This window comes from Oncorhynchus clarkii, chromosome 31 (assembly GCF_045791955.1).
Source record: "Oncorhynchus clarkii lewisi isolate Uvic-CL-2024 chromosome 31, UVic_Ocla_1.0, whole genome shotgun sequence".
NCBI lineage: Eukaryota > Metazoa > Chordata > Actinopteri > Salmoniformes > Salmonidae > Oncorhynchus > Oncorhynchus clarkii.
Window position 1 is genome coordinate 23,308,603 of NC_092177.1, and position 27,800 is coordinate 23,336,402.

Sequence of the window (27,800 nt, forward strand, 5' to 3'; positions counted from 1 at the left end):
GAACTCTCCCAGCAACACAGACAGTTCTTCTGATAGATGCCCTCCTGAGGAGGATGTGGCTGCTAAATCAACCAGATCCCAGAGTGAGGAGAATGAGAACCACCAATGGTATGACGCATTTGTGCCCTCCCACATTGGGAACAGACAATATTGGCAGTCTTGGCAGATGTGAATTCAGTTGATGAATTATGTAAGCAGGAAGTCAACCCACTGGGTGTGTTGATGTCATGTTGCTGAATCTACCTGGTTGTAACTCAAGTCTTCATTTACCTTGGCAAATCTGACCATAATTCTATCCTTCTGATTCCTGCTTACAAGCTCAAATCAAAGCAGGAAGCACCAGTGACTCGGGTCAATAAAAAAAGTGGTCAGATGAAGCAGATGCTAAACTACAGGACTGTTTTGCTAGCACATATGTTCCGGATTCTTCCGATGGCATTGAGGAGTACACCACATCAGTCACTGACTTTATCAATAAGAGCATCGAAGACGTCGTCCCCACAGTGACTGTATGTACATAACCCAACCAAAAGCCGATGTATGACGTTTAAACAGGTCCAAATTCACAAGGCCGCAGGGCCAGACAGATTACCAGAACGTGTACCGCGAGCATGTGCTGACAAACTGGCAAGTGTCTTCACTGACATTTTCAACCTCTTCCTGTCCGGGTCTGTAACACCAACATGTTTCAAGCAGAACACAATAGTCCCTGTACCCAAGAACACTAAGGTAACCTGCCTAAAAGACTACCGACCCATAGCACTCATGTCTGCAGCCATGAAGTGCTTTGAAAGGCTGGTCACTGCTCACATCAACACAATCATCCCAGAAACCCTAGACCCACTCCGATTTGCATACCGCCCCAACAGATCCACAGATGATGCAATCTCAATCGCACTCCACACTGTCCTTTCCCACCTGCCCTCAAAGCTCATCACTAAGCTAAGGAACCTTGGACCTAACCTAACCTAACCTAACCTAACCTAACAATATAGAGAATATGGAAAACAAACCTCCAATAATTAGTCATACCAAAGAGTTACTTCTTGAGGCAGTGAAAAAAATGTTGGAAAATGAAGTGCAATTACAAAATATAACATTTTCTATGTATTCGCTCAACTCTCCTTCGCAAATGATAGGTCATTGCTGATGACACAACAGTGGTAGGCCTGATCACCAACAACAATGAGACAGCCTATAGGGAGGAGGTCAGAGACCTGACGTGTGGTTAAAGGACAACAACCTCTCCCTCAACATGATCAAGACAAAGGAGATGATTGTGGACTACAGGAAAAGGAGGACCGAGCACGCCCCCATTCTCATCGACAAGGCTGTAGTGGAGCAGGTTGAGAGCTTCAAGTTCCTTGGTGTCCACATCACCAACAAACAAACATGGTCCAAGCACACCAAGACAAGAGGGCAAGACAAAACCTATTCCCCCTAAGAAGACTGATAAGTTTTGGCATGGGTCCTCAGATCCTCAAAAGGTTTTACAGCTGCACCATCCTGACGGGTTGCATCACTGCCTGGTATGGCAACTGCTCGGCCTCTGACCGCAAGACACTACAGAGGGTAGTGAATACAGCCCAGTACATCACCAGGGCGAAGCTTCCTGCCATCCAAGACCTCTATACCAGGCGGTGTCAGAGGAAGGCCCTAAAAATTATATAATAAAGACTCCAGCCACCCTAGTCATAGACTGTTCTCTCTGCTACAGCATGGTAAGCGGTACCGGAGCACCAAGTCTAGGTCCAAGAGGCTCCTAAATAGCTTCTACCTCCAAGCCATAAGAACAGCTAATCAAATGGCTACCCAGACTATTTGCATTGCCCCCCCCCCCCCCCCCCCCCCCCCCGAACACTGCTGCTACTCTCTATTATTATCTATGCAAAGTCACTTTAATATCTCTACCTACATGTACAATTTAAGAAACCCCGTTTTAAAAAACAAATATTTACAAATTGTATTTGAAAACATTTTTAAGTATTTCAAACTTAATAAATAGTTTTCAACAACTAATAGTTTGTGACATTGATGGTGAATAACATCATTATATTTCTCTGCAGTAAGAAGAGGCACCTATCACTGTCTGAGGGAGGGGATCCTGATGATGTGAACCCTTCCACCAACACAAACATTTTATCGAACGGAGGGCCTCCTGAGGAGGATATGGATGCCAATTCAACCAGTAAGGGGATTGAGATCCCGCAGAGGTATGATCTACATTTTCACAATATGCTTATTGGCATCAGGAGACAGAAAGCAATTAATTTTGAAATCTTGAAGCTGACATGCAACATTTGACACTGTACCAAAAGTGGACTAATATTAAACATACTAATTGTGGAGGACATGGATTTACACGTCAAATGTATAACAATAGAACGATATTGTTATACATTTGACGTGTAAATCCAGAGTCCATAGTTATTTTCTGAATCTTTACTAGAAGATTTTACTATCTTTAGCTCTCTTTGACCCCTCACGAACAGGTTACAAATTGCAAAACTAATTTTGCTATTTTCATTCCCCTTACAGAGGAAGCCCCAGTCCTGCAAACATCAACTTTCCAGACCAGTCAATGGACCTCCCAAATCAAGTTGAAAACAAATGACGTGATACATTTTACCTTCTACAAATAAAAGATTGCATTTATCTTAAAATGACATGGGCATTCTTCACTGGTGATGTGTTTGTTGCAATTCCGGAACCTAACAATATAGAGAATATGGAAAACAAACCTCCAATAATTATTCATACCAAAGAGTTACTTCTTGAGGAAACAAAAATAATGTTGGAAAATGAAGTGCAATTACAAAATATAAAATTTTCTATGTATTCGCTCAACTCTCCTTTGCAAATGATAGGTCATAAAATAACTGAATTAGCAGAACTGAACAAGTATGGCATAACAACGATTTTTACGGACTGTCTGACGGAAAACCAAAACATCCCAAAGCATTTTGAAAACATTTCTGAATTTCTTGATAAATACTACTCATTACAAACAAAGGGTTGCAAGCAAAAGTTTGATACGCAACATGCATGGGCATTTATAGAGTCACCTTGTGGTGGAGAACCGGTTTTTGTTGGTTTATTTAAATTAGACGATTGCAAGACGATGGGTAAGGGGAAACATTTAAATATTCATACCGAAAAGTTACTTCTTGAGGAAGTAAAACAAATATTGAAAAACAATGAGAAATTGCGAAATACTAAATTGTTTATCTATACGCTCAATTCTCCTTGTTTGCAAAATTCCGGTCATGATTCATGCATGGATTTACTCATTAAGGATTCAGCAGAACTGTACAAATCTTATGGTATAAAAACTATTGTTGGATACAGCAAATGGTACGGTTTGACTGGAAAGTTGACAACCTTTGTAGATCCATATATCAGCTCATTCAATGACTTTATTTTGATAATCAGTAGTCCTACTTATGAAAACTATTGTGACAAATTTGCCATTTTTAACACTGAGTATAACAATAAGAAAAGCCATGACTCTAAATCTAATTTTGAAGACAGAGAACTTACCAAGCAACTTTATATTTCGAGTAAACAATTTCTGCCCAACAACATTTCAGAAGTAGCTTTCAGATTGCAAACTCATAAAGACATCCATAGGCATGTGACAAATAAATTTATGTCAATTAGCAATTATCATTAAAAAAAATTGAAAACCGATAAGAAAAAAAGTCTTGACCTACATTTTTCCATACCCCATTTTAGAACTCTTAATCAATTCCAAAAAGTTGGAGAGTATCTAGCTGAAAAATTTGACTTGATAAAACACATTGGTAATAACTTAGATCGATCTAAAGTAAATTTCATAAAATGGTGGACTAAAACAATTGAGGACGAATATACTACTTTTCTTCGAGTTTCCATTAAGAAGCACAGTCCTCGATCACATCAAGATTAACACTGCAGAATATTTACAGTTTTGTCACTTACCACTAAGCCCTTTCCACAAACTATTTAATTAATACATGCAGCTTATTCATTTGAGGTTGTGAGCTAAAGATAATTTAATATATATATTTGAATAAATCAAATTGTCACGACTTCCTCCGAAGTCGGTCCCTCTCCTTGTTCGGGTGACGTTTGGCAGTCGACGTCACCAGTCTTCTAGCCATCGCCGATCCACCTTTCATTTTCCATTTGTTTTGTCTTGTCTTCTGTTACAGATACAGGTATCCTGAGTGTGTATCCTGTGTGTGTATTTCTTTTCACTCCTTCTGGTGGCAATCATCATTCCCCAATCAGTCATCAATCAGAAGACACACCTCCTCCTGTTTCCATTACCCAATCACATCCCCTTTCCCTTGGTTTAAAACCCATTCAGTTGTTTTCTCTGGAGCTCAATCTCTCTCTCTCTCTCTCTTTGAGCTCTCTTTGGTTTTTTCAACTACATGTCACTTTGTCTGTTATCCTGGGAGTATTGTTTTGTTATGGTGTTTGACTGTTTGTTTGATGGTGGGAAAAGGGGGTACCAAGCCAAGTCGCTCATGGGCATACATTACCTGTAGGAATACTTTGTCTAAGAACACTAGTTAGAACTGGGCGGACCACCCGCTGTATTTTTTGGTTAGTCAGTTAGCTGTATTGAAGTAGGCTAGTCTAGCTTAGGGGTGTTTTTGGATATTTGTTTCTTTCCTTGGGTCCAGCTCAGCCCCTTTTCCCACCCCCCTTTACTGTGTGTTTCAAAATAAACCATGAGTGTTTGACAGTAATTTAGTTGTCTGTGGTTTTTCATTCTCACTGTTACTTTTTCACTACTATACTTTGCATGAGTTATGTTACGGGTCTCGTTACCATCCCCCCTAGACTGCCGGGTCAAAGGGATTCGTAACATCTTCCCACACACCTGGTTTCAATTCCATCAATTATATGTGTATTTAACCCTCTGTTCCCCACATGTCCTTGTCTGGTATTGTTTATTGTAAGTGCACGTTATGTCTGGGGTTTTTGTTTTTGTTCACGGTGATTTTATTCATTAAACTGCGCTGTTGGAACACAGTCTTTGCTCTCCTGCGCCTGATTTCTCTACCGCTAGTACGCACGCCTTGCACTAATTGTATTGGTCACATACACATGGTAATGTGAGTGTAGCGAAATGCTTGTGCTTCTAGTTCCGATTATGCAGTAAATCTACCAGATTCCCAATAACTACCTTATACACACAAATGTAAAGGGATGAATATAATACACTATATACATATGATATATGAGTAATGTAGGATATGTAAACATTATTAAAGTGACTAGTTGTCACACCCTGACCATAGTTTGCTTTGTATGTTTTGTTTGGTCAGGGTGTGATCTGAGTGGGCATTCTATGTTGTGTGTCTAGTTTGTCTATTTCTATGTTTGGCCTGATATGGTTCTCAATCATATTTACCATATTTAGGTAGCCTGTTTTGTGTTGGATTTTGTGGGTGGTTGTTTCCTGTCTGTGTTTGCTGCACCAGATAGGGCTGTTTCGGTTTTTTCCACGTTTATTGTTTTATGTTCATGTTTAGTTTTCTTATTAAAAAACTTCAACAACACTGCGTTTTGGTCCGCCTCTCCTTCGCAGGAAGAAAGCAGTTACACTAGTGACACATTTAATATTTTTTTCACCCCAATTTCATGGTATCCAATTGGTAGTAGTTAGTCTTGTCTCATCACTGCAACTCCAGTATGGACTCGGGAGAGGCGAAGGTCGAGAGCCATGCGTCCTCCAAAACACAATCCAACCAAGCTGCACTGCTTCTTGACACACTGCCCATCCAACCCGGAAGCCAGCAGCACCAATGTGTATAGCAACAACCTACAGTAGCAGTGTGGTGGTAACAACCTACATCAGCCTACAGTAGCAGTGTGGTGGCAACAACCTACATCAGCCTACAGTAGCAGTGTGGTAACAACCTACATCAGTCTACAGTAGCAGTGTGATGGTAACAATCTACATCAGCCTACAGTAGCAGTGTGATGGTAACAATCTACATTAGCCTACAGTAGCAGTGTGATGGTAACAACCTACATCAGCCTACAGTAGCAGTGTGATGGTGACAACCTACATCAGTCTACAGTATCAGTGTGATGGTAACAACCTACATCAGCCTACAGTAGCAGTGTGGTAACAACCTACATCAGCCTACAGTAGCAGTGTGGTAACAACCTACATCAGTCTACAGTAGCAGTGTGATGGTGACAACCTACATCAGCCTACAGTAGCAGTGTGGTAACAACCTACATCAGTCTACAGTAGAAATGTGGTGTAACAACCAACATCGGCCTACAGTAGCAGTGTGATGGTAACAATCTACATCAGCCTACAGTAGCAGTGAGATGGTAACAACCTACATCAGCCTACAGTAGCAGTGTGATGGTAACAACCTACATCAGCCTACAGTAGCAGTGTGGTAACAACCTACATCAGTCTACAGTAGAAATGTGGTGTAACAACCAACATCGGCCTACAGTAGCAGTGTGATGGTAACAATCTACATCAGCCTACAGTAGCAGTGTGATGGTAACAATCTACATCAGCCTACAGTAGCAGTGTGGTAACAACCTACATCAGTCTACAGTAGCAGTGTGGTAACAATCTACATCAGCCTAAAGTAGCAGTGTGGTGGTAACAACCTACATCAGCCTACAGTATCAGTGTGGTGTAACAAACTACATCAGCCTACAGTAGCAGTGTGATGGTAACAATCTACATCAGCCTACAGTAGCAGTGTGATGGTGACAACCTACATCAGTCTACAGTAGAAATGTGGTGTAACAACCAACATCGGCCTACAGTAGCAGTGTGATGGTAACAATCTACATCAGCCTACAGTAGCAGTGTGATGGTAACAACCTACATCAGCCTGCAGTATCAGTGTGAAGGTAACAACCTACATCAGCCTACAGTAGCAGTGTGATGGTAACAATCTACATCAGCCTACAGTATCAGTGTGGTGTAACAAACTACATCAGCCTACAGTAGCAGTGTGATGGTAACAACCTACATCAGTCTACAGTAGCAGTGTGAGGTTAACAACCTACAGTAGCAGTGTGATGGCAACAACCTACATCAGCCTACAGTATCAGTGTGATGGTGACAACCTACATCAGTCTACAGTAGAAATGTGGTGTAACAACCAACATTGGCCTCCAGTAGCAGTGTGGTGGTAACAATCTACATCAGTCTACAGTAGCAGTGTGATGGTAACAACCTACATCAGCCTACAGTAGTAGTGTGGTGGTAACAACCTACATCAGCCTACAGTAGTCGTGTGGTAACAACCTACATCAGCCTACAGTAGCAGTGTGGTGTAACAACCTACATCAGCCTACAGTAGCAGTGTGGTAACAACCTACATCAGCCTACAATAGCAGTGTGGTAACAACTTACATCAGTCTACAGTAGCAGTGTGAGGTTAACAACCTACAGTAGCAGTGTGATGGTAACAACCTACATCAGTCTACAGTAGCAGTGTGATGGTAACAACCTACATCAGCCTACAGTAGTACTGTGGTAACAACCTACATCAGCCTACAGTAGCAGTGTGGTGGTAACAACCTACATCAGTCTACAGTAGTAGTGTGGTGGTAACAACCTACATCAGCCTACAGTAGTAGTGTGGTGGTAACAACCTACATCAACCTACAGTAGTAGTGTGGTAACAACCTACATCAGCCTACAGTAGCAGTGTGGTGTGACAACATACATCAGCCTACAGTAGTAGTGTGGTGGTAACAACCTACATCAGCCTACAGTAGCAGTGTGGTAACAACCGACATCAGCCTACAGTAGCAGTGTGGTAACAGCCTACATCAGCCTACATTAGCAGTGTGGTAACAACCTACATCAGCCTACAGTATCAGTGTGGTGTAACAACCTACATCAGCCTACAGTAGCAGTGTGGTGGTAACAACCTACATCAGCCTACAGTAGTAGTGTGGTGGTAACAACCTACATCAGTCTACAGTAGTAGTGTGGTGGTAACAACCTACATCAGCCTACAGTAGCAGTGTGGTGTAACAACCTACATCAGCCTACAGTAGCATGTGTGGTAACAACCTACATCAGCCTACAGTAGTAGTGTGGTAATAACCTACATCAGCCTACAGTAGTAGTGTGGTGGTAACAACCTACATCAGCCTACAGTAGTAGTGTGGTAACAACCTACATCAGCCTACAGTAGCAGTGTGGTGTAACAACCTACATCAGCCTACAGTAGCAGTGTGGTAACAACCTACATCAGCCTACAATAGCAGTGTGGTAACAACTTACATCAGTCTACAGTAGCAGTGTGAGGTTAACAACCTACAGTAGCAGTGTGATGGTAACAACCTACATCAGTCTACAGTAGCAGTGTGATGGTAACAACCTACATCAGCCTACAGTAGCAGTGTGGTAACAACCGACATCAGCCTACAGTAGCAGTGTGGTAACAGCCTACATCAGCCTACATTAGCAGTGTGGTAACAACCTACATCAGCCTACAGTAGTAGTGTGGTGTTAACAACCTACATCAGCCTACAGTAGTAGTGTGGTAACAACCTACATCAGTCTACAGTAACAGTGTGGTGGTAACAACCTACATCAGCCTACAGTAGCAGAGTGGTGCTAACAACCTACATCAGCCTACAGTAGCAGTGTGGTAATAACCTACATCAGCCTACAGTAGTAGTGTGGTGTTAACAACCTACATCAGCCTACAGTAGTAGTGTGGTAACAACCTACATCAGTCTACAGTAACAGTGTGGTGGTAACAACCTACATCAGCCTACAGTAGTAGTGTGGTGTTAACAACCTACATCAGCCTACAGTAGTAGTGTGGTAACAACCTACATCAGTCTACAGTAACAGTGTGGTGGTAACAACCTACATCAGCCTACAGTAGCAGAGTGGTGCTAACAAAATACATCAGCCTACAATAGCAGTGTGGTAACAACCTACATCAGTCTACAGTAGCAGTGTGATGGTAACAACCTACATCAGCCTACAGTAGCAGTGTGGTAACAACCTACATCAGTCTACAGTAACAGTGTGGTGGTAACAACCTACATCAGCCTACAGTAGCAGAGTGGTGCTAACAAAATACATTAGCCTACAGTAGCAGTGTGGTAACAACCTACATCAGTCTACAGTAGCAGTGTGATGGTAACAACCTACATCAGCCTACAGTAGCAGTGTGATGGTGACAACCTACATCAGTCTACAGTAGAAATGTGGTGTAACAACCAACATTGGCCTCCAGTAGCAGTGTGATGGTAACAATCTACATCAGCCTACAGTAGCAGTGTGATGGTAACAACCTACATCAGCCTACAGTATCAGTGTGATGGTAACAACCTACATCAGCCTACAGTATCAGTGTGAAGGTAACAACCTACATCAGCCTACAGTAGCAGTGTGATGGTAACAATCTACATCAGCCTACAGTATCAGTGTGATGGTAACAACCTACATCAGCCTACAGTAGCAGTGTGATGGTAACAATCTACATCAGCCTACAGTATCAGTGTGAAGGTAACAACCTACATCAGCCTACAGTAGCAGTGTGATGGTAACAATCTACATCAGCCTACAGTATCAGTGTGATGGTAACAACCTACATCAGCCTACAGTAGCAGTGTGATGGTAACATTCTACATCAGCCTACAGTATCAGTGTGATGGTAACAACCTACATCAGCCTACAGTAGCAGTGTGGTGCTAACCGCCTACAGTAGCTCTGTGGTGTGTTGTTGGACACAGTGGCAGACACTTCATAAGACAAACTAACATCTCTAGGGATATAAAGGTGTTTCAGCTTTAAAAACAACATTTCTTCTGTTAGGAAGGAGAATGTAAGGTGATCCAGAAAATGACGCCGACAGAGATGGTCTCTTCGCTTCGCGTTCTTCGGAATCTATGCAGTTTTTTGTTTTATTATTTCTTACATTGTTACCCCAGGAAATCTTAAGTCTTATTACATACAGCCGGGAAGAACTATTGGATTTGAAAGCAACGTCAACTCACCAACTTTACGACCAGGCATACGATTTTCCAGAAGCGGATCTTCTGTTTGGACCACCACCCAGGACAATGGATCGGATCCCAGTAGGCAACCCAAAACAACGACGCCGATGAAGGGGCAGACGGAGCGGCCTCCTGGTCAGGCTCCGTAGACGGGCACATTCTTCAACACTCCCGAGTATACTACTTGCCAATGTCCAGTCTCATGACAACAACGTAGACGAAATTCAAACAAGGGTTGCCTTCCAGAGAGACATCAGAGATTGCAACATTCTCTGTTTCACGGGAACATGGCTCACTCGGGATATGTTATCAGAGTCGGTACAGCCACCCGATTTCTTCACGCATCGCGCTGACAGAAACAAACATCTCTCTGGTAAGAAGAAGGGCGGGGGTGTATGCCTTATGATTAACGAGTCGTGGTGTGATCATAACAACATACAGGAACTCAAGTCCTTTTGTTCGCCTGACCTAGAATTCCTTAAAATCAAATGCCGACCGCATTATCTACCAAGAGAAATCTCTTTGATTATAATCACAGCCGTGTATATCCCCCCCAAGCAGACACCTCGGAGGGCTTGAAAGAACTTCATTGGACTCTATGTAAACTGGAAACCATATATCCTGAGGCTGCATTTATTGTAGCTGGGGCTTTTAACAAGGCTAATCTGAAAACATCAGCATATCGAATGCGCGACCCGGGCTGGCAGCATTCTGGATCATTGCTACTCTAATTTCCGCAACGCATACAAAGCCCTCCCTCGTCCTCCTTTCGGCAAATCTGACCACGACTCCATTTTGTTGCTCCCAACCGATAGACAGAACCTTAAACAGAAAACGCCTGTGCTCAGGTCTGTTCAATGCTGGTCCAACCAATAGGATTACACTCTTCAAGATTGCTTTGATCACGTGGACTGGGATATGTTCTGGATAGCCTCAGACAACAACATTTATGTATACGCTGATTCGGTGAGTGAGTTTATTAGCAAGTGCATCGGTGATGTGTAAGAATGGTGCTCATCAGCATTTAACACCATAGTACCGTCCAAACTCGTCAGACCCTGGGTCTCGACTCCGCTCTGTGCAACTGGGCCCTGGACTTTTTGACGGGCTGCCCCCAGGTGGTGAGGGTAGGCAACAACATCTCCACCCCGCTGATCCTCAACACTGGGGCCCCACAAGGGTGCGTTTTCAGCCCTCTCCTGTACTCCCTGTTCACCATGACTGCGTGGCCATGCACACCAACTCAATCATCAAGTTTGCAGACGACACAACAGTGGTAGGCTTGATTACCAACAAAGACGAGACGGCCTACAGAGAGGAGGTGAGGGCCCTCGGAGTGTGGTGTCAGGAAAATAACCTCACACTCAACGTCAACAAAACAAAGGAGATGATTGTGGACTTCAGGAAACAGCAGAGGGAGCACCCCCCTATCCACATCGACGGGACAGTAGTGGAGAAGGTGGAAAGTTTTAAGTTCCTCGGCATACACATCACGGACAAACTGAAATGGTCGACCCACAAAGACAGCGTGGTGAAGAAGGCAACAGCACCTCTTCAAACTCAGGAGGCTGAAGAAATTTGGCTTGTCATCAAAAACATTCACAAACTTTTACAGATGCACAATCGAGAGCATCCTGTCGGGCTGTATCACCGCCTGGTATGGCAACTGCTCTGCCCACAACCGCAAAGCTCTCCAGAGGGTAGTGAGGTCTGCACAACACATCAACGAGGGCAAACTACCTGCCCTCCAGGACACCTATAGCACCCGATGTCACAGGATGGCCAAAAAGATCATCAAGGACAACAACCAACCGAGCCACTGCCTGTTCACTCCGCTATCATCCAGAAGCCGAGGTCAGTACAGGTGCATCAAAGCTGGGACCGAGAGACTGAAAAACAACTTCTATCTCAAGGCCATCAGACTGATAAACAGCCATCACTAAAATTGAGTAGCTGCTGCCAACATACTGACTCAATCTCTAGCCACTTGAATAATTCAAAATTGCATGTAATAAATGTATCACTAGTCACTTTAAACAATGCCACTTTATATAATGTTTACATACCCTACATTACTCATCTCATACTGTACTCTATGCCATCTACTATATCTTGCCTATGCCGCACGGCCATCACTTATCATTATATTTATATGTACATATTCCTTATTCATTCCTTTACACTTGTGTGTGTATAAAGTAGTAGGTGGGAAATTGTTTGATTACTTGTTAGATATTACAGCACGGTCGGAACTAGAAGCACAAGCATTTTGCTACACTCGCATTAACATCTGCTAACCATGTGTATGTGACCAAAAAAAATAGATTTGATTTGTAACAGCTTGACTGTATAATCAATAGCTATGATTTGCATGTATATACTATGATGAGAATGTGTGGACAAGGTAACTATGAAATGTAAAGAACACACACGCATACAATTTAACACTTCTCATTACCTCGCTCTCTCTCTCATTAGTTGGCAGTAGGTGTTGCGTGGCCCTCCACAGCACAGAGCCCAGTAGCTGATGGGATAGGACAGAACAGACTACAGTAACTCCACTACACTACATGTTGCCATGAGCAGTCAGGAAGACATGTCACAATGGTGAAATGAGCAACCAGGTGGACTTGTCTGGAAGTTTCAAGAAGCAAAATTATTCAACAAGATACACCCTGGCATATTGACCCTACCCTGCATACATCCTTACAGAGTAGACACCTAACACACACACACACACACACACACACACACACACACACACACACACACACACACACACACACACACACACACACACACACACACACACACACACACACACACACACACACACACACACACACACACACACACACACACACAGTTAAACTTTAGACAGATGGGTTAGAGTGTCAAGACCCATCTCCTTAACCCCATGCCAACACCCTTAAACACACACACACTCACACGATATGTTTGACACATTGCATAAGCCATCACTGAGCATATCTCTCCGATACGGAGTGTATTGGTAACCGTAGTGGATGCTCTTCAGATGCAGTTCTAGGAAGTCTATTACCGACTAGATCTGAAGGCTTGTGGGGTATTTATTAAGGTATCAGAAACACAAAGCTTAGCTTCGTTCTTAGCTGTTAGGTTGTGGATGTTTTGCTAGTTGAAAGTGTTTAGGAGAAGGTTAGTTAGACTAAGCAACAAAAGATGCTGCAAAATAAAAAGTACCCATTTACCATACTCTTGATCCAAACTTCCAGGTAAAACTAAGAATAGGCTGTGAAGAGCCTCATTTCATAATTCCTGACAAGACACTTGTCCAATACACTGGATATAGGGATGGCGCATGCCAGGGTATATTCTGCCACCTAGAGACTACATCACTTCTCTTCCAACTTGCCTCCATTCTCTCTCTCCTTAGCAAAGAGCGCCACCCAATGTTCACTCTTCAAACTGAGTGATGTGCGGTGGAACTGAGGCGGGGACGATTCAGTCAGTACAGAACTGAGGCTGGGATGATTCAGTCAGTACAGAACTGAGGCTGGGACGATTCAGTCAGTACAGAACTGAGGCTGGGACGATTCAGTCAGTACAGAACTGAGGCTGGGACGATTCAGTCAGTACAGAACTGAGGCTGGGACGATTCAGTCAGTACAGAACTAAGGCTGGGACGATTCAGTCAGTACAGAACTGAGGCTGGGACGATTCAGTCAGTACAGAACTGAGGCTGGGACGATTCAGTCAGTACAGAACTGAGGCTGGGACGATTCAGTCAGTACAGAACTGAGGCTGGGACGATTCAGTCAGTACAGAACTGAGGCTGGGACGATTCAGTCAGTACAGAACTGAGGCTGCGAGGATTCAGTCAGTACAGAACTGAGGCTGGGACGATTCAGTCAGTACAGAACTGAGGCTGGGACAATTCAGTCAGTACAGAACTGAGGCTGCGACGATTCAGTCAGTACAGAACTGAGCCTGGGACGATTCAGTCAGTACAGAACTGAGGCTGGGACGATTCCGTCAGTACAGAACTGAGGCTGGGACGATTCAGTCAGTACAGAACTGAGGCTGGGACGATTCCGTCAGTACAGAACTGAGGCTGGGACGATTCAGTCAGTACAGAACTGAGGCTGGGACGATTCAGTCAGTACAGAACTGAGGCTGCGACGATTCAGTCAGTACAGAACTGAGGCTGCGACGATTCAGTCAGTACAGAACTGAGGCTGGGACGATTCCGTCAGTACAGAACTGAGGCTGCGACGATTCAGTCAGTACAGAACTGAGTCTGGGACGATTCAGTCAGTACAGAACTGAGGCTGGGACGATTCCGTCAGTACAGAACTGAGGCTGGGACGATTCAGTCAGTACAGAACTGTCATTTCGGTAACTTACTCTTATATTATGAGTATATTTACTAAGAGTTTGCGCCAGTACCAATGGACATACCGTTTCCACGCCTCTATAAGGTGTTATTGTTGTGTTCTGGATTATATGATCATTTTGAGCAGAACCACTGTACTGCACTAAAGCACTGATAGGTAGTGCTCTTTCACACACAGGGCCTGTAATCAATATGCTATTTCTACCAAGACTCATAGATCCATGGATATAATCACATTCACAACAGGAGTACAGAGCTATTGCTACTGTGGATGGTTACGCAAAAAAATGCAGACCATTACAAGTGTGCTCGGACTAAAATAACAGCACGATTAGTCTGGGTTCACTGTACAGCTAGGTTCACTGAAAAGGAATCTCCAGTCTTTCACTGTTGATCATGATTATTTTATAGTCTTTAAATAGAAGCCTCATAACCTGTGTCTACAAGGAGGGACTCTCCCTCTGGCCTCTCCTCTCCCAGGCAGTCAGTAGTGGGCTGGAGCGGGATGCTCCTCAGTAGCTGTTGTGCAACTGGGGTTTTCTCCCTGATGTCAGCATAGGATCCCCGATACTCACTGCAGCGCTGCAGTGTCAACAGGGAGGACAGGTGGAGGAATGGGGGGATAAAGCAAGGAGAGTTGGAGAGGAGGTGGGAGGAGGAATGGAGGAGGGAGACACAGGATGAAGGGATATTCCAAAGAGGGGAGAGAGACAGATGAGGGAGCAGTTGAGATGGGGGAGGAGGCATACACCATGGAGGGGGTGAGCTGCTGAGCAGGGAAATTTATGAAGGAGAGTAGAGAAAGAGGTCCAGTTGCCAGAACCACAAACACAAATTCCATCGAGACTACATTGCCCTAGAGCACAAAAAAACTATACAGTCGTGGTCAAAAGTTGCGAATGACACAAATATGAATTTCCACAAAGTTTGCTGCTTCAGTGTCTTAAGATATTTTTGTCAGATGTTACTATGGAATACTGAAGTATAATTACAGTGCCTTGCGAAAGTATTCGGCCCCCTTGAACTTTGCGACCTTTTGCCACATTTCAGGCTTCAAACATAAAGATATAAAACTGTATTTTTTTGAGAAGAATCAACAACAAGTGGGACACAATCATGAAGTGGAACAACATTTATTGGATATTTCAAACTTTTTTAACAAATCAAAAACTGAAAAATTGGGCGTGCAAAATGATTCAGCCCCTTTACTTTCAGTGCAGCAAACTCTCTCCAGAAGTTCAGTGAGGATTTCTGAATGATCCAATGTTGACCTAAATGACTAATGATGATAAATACAATCCACCTGTGTGTAATCAAGTCTCCGTATAAATGCACCTGCACTGTGATAGTCTCAGAGGTCCGTTAAAAGCGCAGAGAGCATCATGAAGAACAAGGAACACACCAGGCAGGTCCGAGATACTGTTGTGAAGAAGTTTAAAGCCGGATTTGGATACAAAAATATTTCCCAAGCTTTAAACATCCCAAGGAGCACTGTGCAAGCGATAATATTGAAATGGAAGGAGTATCAGACCACTGCAAATCTACCAAGACCTGGCCGTCCCTCTAAACTTTCAGCTCATGCAAGGAGAAGACTGATCAGAGATGCAGCCAAGAGGCCCATGATCACTCTGGATGAACTGCAGAGATCTACAGCTGAGGTGGGAGACTCTGTCCATAGGACAACAATCAGTCGTATATTGCACAAATCTGGCCTTTATGGAAGAGTGGCAAGAAGAAAGCCATTTCTTAAAGATATCCATAAAAAGTGTCGTTTAAAGTTTGCCACAAGCCACCTGGGAGACACACCAAACATGTGGAAGAAGGTGCTCTGGTCAGATGAAACCAAAATTGAACTTTTTGGCAACAATGCAAAATGTTATGTTTGACGTAAAAGCAACACAGCTGAACACACCATCCCCACTGTCAAACATGGTGGTGGCAGCATCATGGTTTGGGCCTGCTTTTATTCAGCAGGGACAGGGAAGATGGTTAAAATTGATGGGAAGATGGATGGAGCCAAATACAGGACCATTCTGGAAGAAAACCTGATGGAGTCTGCAAAAGACCTGAGACTGGGACGGAGATTTGTCTTCCAACAAGACAATGATCCAAAACATAAAGCAAAATCTACAATGGAATGGTTCAAAAATAAACATATCCAGGTGTTAGAATGGCCAAGTCAAAGTCCAGACCTGAATCCAATCGAGAATCTGTGGAAAGAACTGAAAACTGCTGTTCACAAATGCTCTCCATCCAACCTCACTGAGCTCGAGCTGTTTTGCAAGGAGGAATGGGAAAAAATGTCAGTCTCTCGATGTGCAAAACTGATAGAGACATACCCCAAGCGACTTACAGCTGTAATCGCAGCAAAAGGTGGCGCTACAAAGTATTAACTTAAGGGGGCTGAATAATTTTGCACGCCCAATTTTTCAGTTTTTGATTTGTTAAAAAAGTTTGAAATATCCAATAAATGTCGTTCCACTTCATGATTGTGTCCCACTTGTTGTTGATTCTTCACAAAAAAATACAGTTTTATATCTTTATGTTTGAAGCCTGAAATGTGGCAAAAGGTCGCAAAGTTCAAGGGGGCCGAATACTTTCGCAAGGCACTGTACAAGCATTTCATAAGTGTCGAAGGCTTTTATTGACAATTACATGAAGTTGCTGCAAAGAGTCAATATTTGCAGTGTTGACCCTTCTTTTTCAAGACCTCTGCAATTCACCCTGGCATGCTGTCAATTAACTCCTGGGCCACATCCTGACTGATGGCAGTGCATTGGTACATAATCAATGCTTGGAATTTGTGAGTTTTTGTTTGTCCACCCGCCTCTTGAGGATTGACCACAAATTCTCAATGGGATTAAGGTCTGGGGAGTTTCCTGGAGATGGACCAAAAATAACGATGTTTTGTTCCCCGATTCACTTAGTAATCACTTTTGCCTTATGACAAGGTGCTCCATCAAGCTGGAAAAGGCATTGTTAGTCATAAACTGTTCCTGGATGGTTGGGAGAAGTTGCTCTCAGAAGATGTGTTGGTACCATTCTTTATTCATGGCTGTATTCTTTGGCAAAATTGTGAGTGAGCCCACTCCCTTGGCTGAGAAGGAACACCGCACATGAATGGTCTCAGGATGCTTAACCGTTGGCATGACTCAGGACTGATGGTAGCGCTCACCTTGTCTTCTCCGGACAAGATTTTTTCCGAATGCCTCAAACAATCGGAAAGGGGATTCATCAGAGAAAATGACTTTACCCCAGTCCTCAGCAGTCCAATCCCTGTACCTTTTGTAGAATATCAGTCTGTCCCTGATGTTTTTCCTGGAGAGACTTTGCAATTAATTGCAATTCATCTGATCACTCTTCATAACATTCTGGAGTATATGCAAATTGCCATCATACAAACTGAGGCTGCAGACTTTGTGAAAATTTATATTTGTGTCATTCTCAAAACTATTGGCCACGACTGTACATACCTTGGCCTAAACATCAGCGCCACAGGTAACTTTCACAAAGCTGTGAATGATCTGAGAGACAAGGCAAGAAGGGCCTTCTATGCATACCAATTAGGATTTGTCTAAAAATACTTGAATCAGTTGAAGAACCCATTGCCCATTATGGTTGTGAGGTCTGGGATCCACTCACCAACCAATAATTCACAAAATGGGACAAACACCAAATTGAGACTCTGCATGCAGAATTCTACAAAAAATATCCCGTGAACAACATAAAACACAAAATAATGCATGCAGAGCAGAATTAGGCTGATACCTGCTAATTATCAAAATCCCGAAAATAGCTGTTAAATTCTACAACCACCTAAAAGGAAGTGATTCCAAACCTTCAATAACAAAGCCATCACCCACAGAGAGATGAACCTCAGAGTTCCCTAAGCAAGCTGGTCCTGGGGCTCTGTTCACAAACACAAACAGACCCCCAGGACAGCAACACAATTAGACCCAACCAAATCATGAGAAAACAACAAGATAATTACTTGACACATTGGAAAGAATTAACAGAAAAACTGAGCAAACTAGAATGTTATTTGGCTCTAAACAGACACAAAATTAGGTGGAAACTGAGCAGCACTTCCTATCTTCCTGCCAAATGTATGACCATATTAGAGACATATTGTCACACCCTGGTCAAAGTATTTTGTGTTTATCTTTATTTATTTGGTCAGGCCAGGGTGTGGCATGGGTTTTTGTATGTGGTGTGTATGTATGGGGATTGTAGCTAGTGGGGTGTTCTGGCTAAGTCTATGGCTGTCTGAAGTGGTTCTCAATCAGAGGCAGGTGTTTATCGTTGTCTCTGATTGGGAACCATATTTAGGCAGCCATATTCTTTGAGTTTGTCGTGGGTGATTGTCCTTAGTGTCCTGATGTCATTGTTCTGTGTTAGGTTACACAAGTATAGGCTGTTTCGGTTTTCGTTAAGTTTATTGTTTTGATAGTGTTTGTGTTTAGTGTGTTACTTCATTAAACATGGATTGCAATAGACACGCCGCATTTTGGTCCGACTCTCCTTCACATACAGAAAACCGTTACAGAATCACCCACCACAAAAGGACCAAGCAGCGTGTCAACAGGCAGGAGCAGCGCGAGGAGATGCGCAATAAGGATTTCTGGACATGGGAGGAAATCCTCGACGGGAGAGGACCCTGGGCTAAACCAGGGGAGTGTAGCCGCACCAAGGTGCAGCAGGAGAAGGAACAGAGGCAGCAGCAGCAGGAGCAGCTGCAGTGGGAGAGGCTGCACCACCTGGAGAAATGGACATGGGAGGAAGAACTGGACGGTAAAGGACCCTGGGCTCAGCCTGGAGAATATTGCCGCCCCAAGGAAGAACTGGAGGCTGCGAAAGCTGAGAGGCGCAGATATGAGGAGGCAGCTCGACGTAGCGGATGGAAGCCTGAGAGGCAGCCCCAAAAATTTCTTGGGGGGGGGCTAACAGGGAGTATGGCTACGCCAGGTAGGAGACCTGGGCAGACTCCCTGTGCTTACCGGGGGGCTAGAGAGACCGGACAGGCACCGTGTTATGCAGTGGTGCGCACGGTGTCTCCAGTGCGGGTGCATAGCCCGGTGCGGTATATTCCAGCTCCGCGTGTCGGCCGGGCTAGATTGAGCGTCGAGCCTAATGCCATGAAGCCGGCTCTACGCAGCTGGTCCCCAGTGCGTCTCCTTGGGCCGGCTTACATGGCACCAGCCTTGCGCTCGGTGTCTCCGGTTCGCCTGCATAGCCCAGTGCGGGCTATTCCACCTCGCCGCACTGGCAGGGCGACCGTGAGCATTCAACCAGGTAAGGTTGGGCAGGCTCGGTGCTCAAGAGCTCCAGTGCGCCTGCACGGTCCGGTCTACCCAGTACCACCTCCTCACCCCAGCCCTCCGGTAGCAGCTCCCCGCACCAGGCTTCCTGTGCGTGTCCTCGGCCCAGTACCACCAGTGCCAGCACCACGCATCAGGCCTACAGTGCGCCTCGCCTGTCCAGCGCTGTCGGAGCCCTCCTCCTCTCCAGCGCTGTCGGAGTCTCCCGCCTGTTTAGCGCTGTTAGAGCCTTCCTTCTCTACAGCGCTGCCGGAGTCTCCCGCCTGTTCAGAACTGCCAGTTAGCATAGAGCTGCCAGTTAGCATAGAGCTGCCAGTTAGCATAGAGCTGCCAGTTAGCATAGAGCTGCCAGTTAGCATAGAGCTGCCAGTCTGCATGGAGCTGCCAGTCTGCATAGAGCTGCCAGTCTGCATAGAGCTGCCAGTCTGCAAGGAGCTGCCAGTCTGCAAGGAGCCGCCAGAGCTGCCTGTCTGCAGGATGCCGCCAGAGCTGCCAGTCTGCAAGGAGCCGCCAGAGCTGCCAGTCTGCAAGGAGCCGCCAGAGCTGCCAGTTAGCATGGAGCAGCCAGGGCCGCCAGTCAGCATGGAGCAGCCAGGGCCGCCAGTCAGCATGGAGCAGCCAGGGCCGTCAGTCAGCATGGAGCAGCCAGGGCCGCCAGTCAGCATGGAGCTGCCAGTCTGCATGGAGCAGCCAGTCAGCATGGAGCAGCCAGAGCAGCCAGTCAGCATGGAGCAGCCAGAGCAGCCAGTCAGCATGGAGCAGCCAGAGCTGCCAGTCAGCATGGAGCAGCCAGTCAGCATGGAGCAGCCAGAGCTGCCAGTCAGCATGGAGCAGCCAGTCAGCATGGAGCAGCCAGAGCTGCCAGTCAGCATGGAGCAGCCAGTCAGCATGGAGCAGCCAGTCAGCATGGAGCAGCCAGAGCTGCCAGTCAGCATGGAGCAGCCAGTCAGCATGGAGCAGCCAGAGCTGCCAGTTGACCAGACTCTCCCAGATCTGCCAGTCGACCAGACTCTCCCAGATCTGCCAGTCGACCAGACTCTCCCAGATCTGCCAGTCGACCAGACTCTCCCAGATCTGCCAGTCGACCAGACTCTTCCAGATCTGCCAGTCGACCAGACTCTTCCAGATCTGCCAGTCGACCAGACTCTCCCAGATCTGCCAGTCGACCAGACTCTCCCAGATCTGCCAGTCGACCAGACTCTCCCAGATCTGCCAGTCGACCAGACTCTTCCAGATCTGCCAGTCAGCCAGGATCTGGTAGATTCATCAACCTGCCTGAGCTTCCTCTCACTCCTGAGCTTCCTCTCACTCCTGAGCTTCCCCTCAGTTCCGAGCTGCCTCAGTCCCGAGCTGCCCCTCAGTCCCGATCTGCTCCTCAGTCCAGTGGGGTTCTGGGTGAGGACTACTAGGCCATGGTCGGCGGCGAGGGTGGACTATCCAGGGACGCGAGGAGAAGGGACTAAGACATTGATTGAGTGGGGTCCACGTCCCGCGCCGGAGCCGCCACCATGGACAGACGCCCACCCGGACCCTCCCTATTGTTTTGAGGTGCGTTCGGGAGTCCGCACCTTAGGGGGGGGGTTCTGTCACACCCTGGTCAAAGTATTTTGTGTTTATCTTTATTTATTTGGTCAGGCCAGGGTGTGGCATGGGTTTTTGTATGTGGTGTGTATGTATGGGGATTGTAGCTAGTGGGGTGTTCTGGCTAAGTCTATGGCTGTCTGAAGTGGTTCTCAATCAGAGGCAGGTGTTTATCGTTGTCTCTGATTGGGAACCATATTTAGGCAGCCATATTCTTTGAGTTTGTCGTGGGTGATTGTCCTTAGTGTCCTGATGTCATTGTTCTGTGTTAGGTTACACAAGTATAGGCTGTTTCGGTTTTCGTTAAGTTTATTGTTTTGATAGTGTTTGTGTTTAGTGTGTTACTTCATTAAACATGGATTGCAATAGACACGCCGCATTTTGGTCCGACTCTCCTTCACATACAGAAAACCGTTACACATATATTTCCCTCAGATTACACCAGACCCACAAAGAATTTGAAAACAAACCCAATTTTGATAAACTCCCATTCTACTGGGTGAAATACCACAGTGTGCCATCACAGCAGCAAGATTTGTGACCTGTTTCCACAAGAAAAGGGCAACCAGTGAAGAACAAACACCATTGTAAATACAACCCACATTTATGTTCATTTATTTTCCCTTTCGTACTTTACTATTTGCACTTCATTACAACACTGTATATAGACATAATATGACATTTGAAATGTCTTTATTCTTCTGGAACCTTTGTGAGTGTAATGTTTACTGTTCACTTTTTATTGTTAATTTCACTTTTGTTTGTTTTCTATTTCACTTGCTTTGGCAATGTTAACATGTTTCCCATGCCAGTAAAGCCCTTTGAACTGAATTGAACTGAGAGAGAGAAACCTCTGTATGTGTAATGTTTACTGTTAATTTTTATTGTTTATTTCACTTTTGTATATTATCTACCTCACTTGCTTTGGCAATGTTAACACAAGTTTCCCATGCCAATAAAGCCCCTTGAATTGAATTGAATGGCATGAGGGAGGTGTGTGTGAAAGAGAGGGGAGTGATAGTGATTTTTCCCCACACCCTTTCATCAACCCCCCTTAGAGGTGAGAGAACAGAAGGGGAGAAGCAGTGATGGTGCCTACCCCTCATCACCGCCTCCTCGCTGAAGAGAAAATAGTGGAATTCCCCCCATCTACAGACTCATACAACACTCCTTCCGTGGCCTCCATCTGCTCTTAAACGCTAGTAAAACCAAATGCATGCTTTTCAACCGTTCGCTGCCCACACCCGCCCGCCCGACTAGCATCACTACCCTGGACGGTTCTGACCTGGAATATGTGTACACCTACAAATACCTAGGTGTCTGGCTAGACTGTAAACTCTCCTTCCAGACTCATATTAAACATCTCCAATCCAAAATCAAATCTAGAATCGGCTTTCTATTTCACAACAAAGCCTCCTTCACTCACGCCGCCAAACTTACCCTAGCAAAACTGACTATCCAACCGATCCTCGACTTTGGCTATGTCATCTACAAAATAGCTTCCAATACTCTACTCAGCAAACTGGATGCAGTCTATCACAGTGCCATCCATTTTGTTACCAAAGCCCCTTATACCACCCACCACTGCGGAATGTATGCTCTAGTCACCTGGCCCTCGCTACATATTCGTCGCCAGACCCACTGGCTCCAGGTCATCTATAAGTCTATGCTAGGTAAAGCTCTGCCTTAGCTCAGCTCACTGGTCACGATAACAACACCCACCTGTAGCAGGCGCTCCAGCAGGTATATCTCACTGGTCATCGCCAAAGCCAACACCTCCTTTGGCCGCCTTTCCTTCCAGTTCTCTGCTGCCAGTGACTGGAACGAATTGCAAAATCGCTGAAGCTGGAGACTTATATTTCCCTCACTAACTTTTAACATCAGCTATCTGAGCAGCTAACCGATCGCTGCAGCTGTACATAGTCCATCTGGGGCGGCAGGTAGCCTAGTGGTTAGAGCGTTGGGCCAGTAACCAAAAGGTTGCAGGATCGAATCCCCGAGCTGACAAGGTCGTTCTGCCCCTGAACAAGCCACTGTTCAGGCCGTCACTGTAAATAAGAATTTGTTCTTAACTGACTTGCCTAGTTAAATAAAGGTGAAAAAAAATCTGGCAGTCTCTCTCCTACCCTGCTCTCTCCCTCTCTCACACACACTCTTACTCTATAACACCATTTATTATGGTTGCATGACCTTGCCTAGTTTCAGTATCAATCTGACCAAGATCAAAATTAAACAGTGTTGTGTTTAGGTTCCCCATTTTCAGATTTAGTTGCTTGTTGCTTTTGGATGAAATCTTACACTCACAAAATATAAAGTTGATTAATTTCTCTGAAGCCAAGATCTATTTGTAATTGTAATAGTATGGTTCAAAATGTGTAGACTATTGAGAGGGTTAAGGAGTTTGCTGTGAGTGGAGTGCAATTTAGGACTGTAGTTTCCTTAAATGTTTGTTACAAATACTTTGGTTGCGTCGCCCAGCTTAGACATTGTATTCATCAACCAATGGTTGCATGCCACGTCCCCAATGGTGCCATCGGGCACCAGGTTGCTATAACATACCGTATGATGTAGTTAGGCGATGCGGAAAATACTAATCCAGGCGTTATATGATCTGACGTGAGTCAGCAACGTCTGAACTGTCTCACACCCATCAGGACAGGACAGGACAGGCAGCATTCCATTCCATGTACTGACACCTGTAGGTCAGGTGATACAAAAAGGAAGATGTGGATCACTAACATAAACATTGATTGGTCAAAATGAGAATGACATTATAAATGGGCCAATGGGGAAAAGTAGGTGGAAGGTGGGTATACTCTAGCCTGACAGAGAACCGAATGACACAAACATGAACGAGATGCCAAGTGTAGACACAAGCGTAACATTTTTGTTTTCAGTGGCAAACAAAAATCCACAATCGAACTTGGAAATGCCAAGCCTTCTGGAGGAACCTAAAAGTGTTGTGATGGCTCAATTTCTGTAAGTATATAAATATACATTTCCTTTGATTCCTTTCTACAGAAAACCCCCCCAAAAATGACAATATGGGTCAACACTACTTATCTGGGGTTTTTCTCAAATTAAAATTGTTTTGTGTCATAACCGGATTATAGCTCCCATCCAAACATTGTGATGAATATATTTGCATGTCATAGTCATCAGTCAACTCCATGAGACTCAAAAGTTACATCAACACGTGAATGCTAGCGATGGCTAGTTATGCTAGATTTGCTACCAGTCTGTCTTAATGAGTGTTAGCATGCTAATAGCAGGCCCTGCACACAAGGGGAACGCAGTAGGTTGATAACAATGAGCCAAAAATGTTGTATGAGACATTTCAAAGAACATTTCCAACTAATGAGAAAATAGTAATTGAACAGGGCAAACTTGGGCAGATTTTTACTTCTGTTCTCCATTGACTACAGAAACCTCATGCTGGATGTGCTACAGCATCTGATATCATAAAGATTGTCGTTATGACCAATCCTAAAATGACAAAGAAAGACGTTGTTCCTTGTATTTCTGAAAAATGTTTTACTAGATCAAATGTGTGTATGGTGGCACCTGCTACAGCTTGAGTAATGACAGCACTGGTGTTATCTTGAAAGTGGAAAAGATCTCTGAGTGACACAGCAGTTTAAAGGTACTACCGCCATCTTAGTAGCACTTTACATTACAGCACGGCATAAAGTGGTGGTGACATGGTTACTCACCATCAAAATAATGCTATTGTGAGTTACAAAACAGTGTTACTATACTATTACCATGTTATTACTGTAATGTAAAGTGCTACCAAGATGGCTGTAAAGCAACACATGTAAAGTGCTACAGATAATGCATTTTAAACTATTACCACTCAGTACACAGTTATTTTTTATGACAGTATAAATTAACGACTTGTTACATTTATAACTGTTCTTTACGAAGGAAAAAATAGAAACCTGCTCAACCAGGAGGAGGGGGGCACTGAGTGTTTGTGAGTTTCATTTGTAATAATAATGGATTTGTTTTTATTTCTCCTTCATGTTTTTCTACAGTAAGAAGAGGCCCCTGTCTGAGGGGAGTGATGTGAACTTTCCCAGCAACACAGACAGTTCTTCTGATAGATGCCCTCCTGAGGAGGATGTGGCTGCTACATCAACCAGATCCCAGAGTGAGGAGAATGAGAACCACCAATGGTATGACCCATTTGTGCCCTCCCACATTGGGAACAGACAATATTGGCAGTCTTGGCAGATGTGAATTCAGTTGATGAATTCTGTAAGCAGGAAGTTAACCCACTGGGTGTGTTGATGTCATGTTGCTGAATCTACCTGGTTGTAACTCAAGTCTTCATTTACCTTGGCAAATCTGACCATAATTCTATCCTTCTGATTTCTGCTTACAAGCTAAAATTAAAGCAGGAAGCACCAGTGACTCGGTCAATAAAAAAGTGGTGAGATGAAGCAGATGCTAAACTACAGGACTGTTTTGCTAGCACGGAATGGAATATGTTCCGGGATTATTCTAATGACATTGAGGAGTACACCACATCAGTCACTGACTTTATCAATAAGTGCATCGAGGATGTCGTCCCTACAGTGACTGTATGTACATACCCTAACCAAAAGCCGATGTATGACCTTTAAACAGGTCAACATTCACAAGGCCGTAGGGCCAGACAGATTACCAGAACGTGTACCGCGAGCATGCGCTGACAAACTGGCAAGTGTCTTCACTGACATTTTCATCCTCTCCCTGTCCGGGTCTGTAACACCAACATGTTTTAAGCAGAACACCATGGTCCCTGTGCCCAAGAACACTAAGGTAACCTGCCTAAATGACTACCGATCCGTAGCACTCACATCTGTAGTCATGAAGTGCTTTGAAAGGCTGGTCATTGCTCACGTCACCACCATCATCCCACAAACGCTAGACCCACTCCGATTTGCATACCGCCCCAACAGATCCACAGATGATGCGATCTCCATTGCACTCCCTTGCCCTTTCCCACCTGGACAAAAGGAACACATATGTGAGAATGCTCTTCATTGACTACAGCTCAGCGTTCAACACCATATTGCCCTCAAAGCTCCTCACTAAGCTAAGGATCCTTGGACTAAACACCTCTCTCTGCAACTGGATCCTAGACTTCCTGACGGGCCGCCCCCAGGTGGTAAGGTTAGGTAACAACACATCCACCACGCTGATTGTCAACACAGGGACCCCTAAGAGGTGCATGCTCAGTCCCCTCCTGTACTCCCTGTTCACTCAGGACTGCAAGGCCAGGCATGACTCCAACACCAACATTAAGTTTGCTGATGACACAACAGTGGTAGGCCTGATCACCAACAACAATGAGACAGCCTATAGGGAGGAGGTCAGAGACCTGACGTGTGGTTAAAAAACAACAACCTATCCCTCAACGTGATCAAGACTAAGGAGATGATTGTGGACTACAGGAAATGGAGGACCGAGCACGCCGCCATTCTCATCGACGAGGCTGTAATGGAGCAGGTTGAGAGCTTCAAGTTCCTTGGTGTCCACATCACCAACAAACTAACATGGTCCAAGCACACTAAGACAAGAGGGCAAGACAAAACCTATTCCCCTAAGAAAACTGAAAAGAATTGGCATGTGTCCTCAGATCCTCAAAAGGTTTTACAGCTGCACCATCGAGAGCATCCTGACAGGTTGCATCACTGCCTGGTATGTCAACTGCTAGGCCTCCAACCACAAGGCACTACAGAGGACCCCGGTGATGTACGGCTCAGTACATCACCGGGGCCGAGCTTCCCGCCATCCAGGACCTCTATACCAGGCGGTGTCCGAAGAAGGCCCTAAAAATTGTCAAAGACTCCAGCCACCCTAGTCATAGACTGTTCTCTCTGCTACCACACGGAATGCGGTACCGGAGCGCCAAGTCTAGGTCCAAGAGGATCCTAAACAGCTTCTACCCCCAAGCCATAAGACTTCTGAACAGCTAATCAAATGGCTACCCAGACTATTTGCATTGCCCCCCTCCCCGGAACGCTGCTTGCTGCTACTCTCTGTTATTATCTATGCACAGTCAATTTAATAACTTTACCTACATGTACGTATTACCTCAATTACCTCAACACCGGTGCCCCCGCAGATTGACTCTGTACCGGTACCCCCTGTGTATAGCCCCGCTATTGTTATTTACTGCTGCTCTTTCATAATTTGTTATTCTTATCTCTTACTTTTTTTTGGGGGGGGGGTATTTTCTTAAAACTGCATTGTTGGTTAAGGGCTTATAAGTAAGCATTTCACTGTAAGGTCTACACCTGTATTCACTGTTATTCAGCGAATTTTGACCTTGAGTTCAATTGCAAGAAACCCTGTTTTAAAAACCAAATATTTACAAGTTGTATTTGAAACCATCTAAAAGTATTTAAAACTTACTAAATTGCTTTCAACAACTAATAGTTTGTGACATTGATGGTGAATAACATCATTATATTCCTCTACAGTAAGAAGAGGCACCTATCACTGTCTGAGGGAGGGGATCCTGATGA

At 44.7% G+C, this 27,800-nt stretch overlaps 1 long non-coding RNA gene across 2 annotated transcripts; it reads left to right on the top strand.

The window, feature by feature from the left end:
- Positions 1-27,796, top strand: LOC139390954 (uncharacterized). Of its 2 annotated transcripts, none has more exons than XR_011629554.1 (3): positions 1-108; positions 25,320-25,460; positions 27,756-27,796. It is a non-coding gene; the product is annotated as an uncharacterized lncRNA (long non-coding RNA). The 2 variants fall into 2 exon arrangements; XR_011629553.1 differs by lacking the exon at positions 1-108 and adding an exon at positions 22,530-24,261.
- The last annotated feature ends 4 nt before the right edge of the window (positions 27,797-27,800 follow it).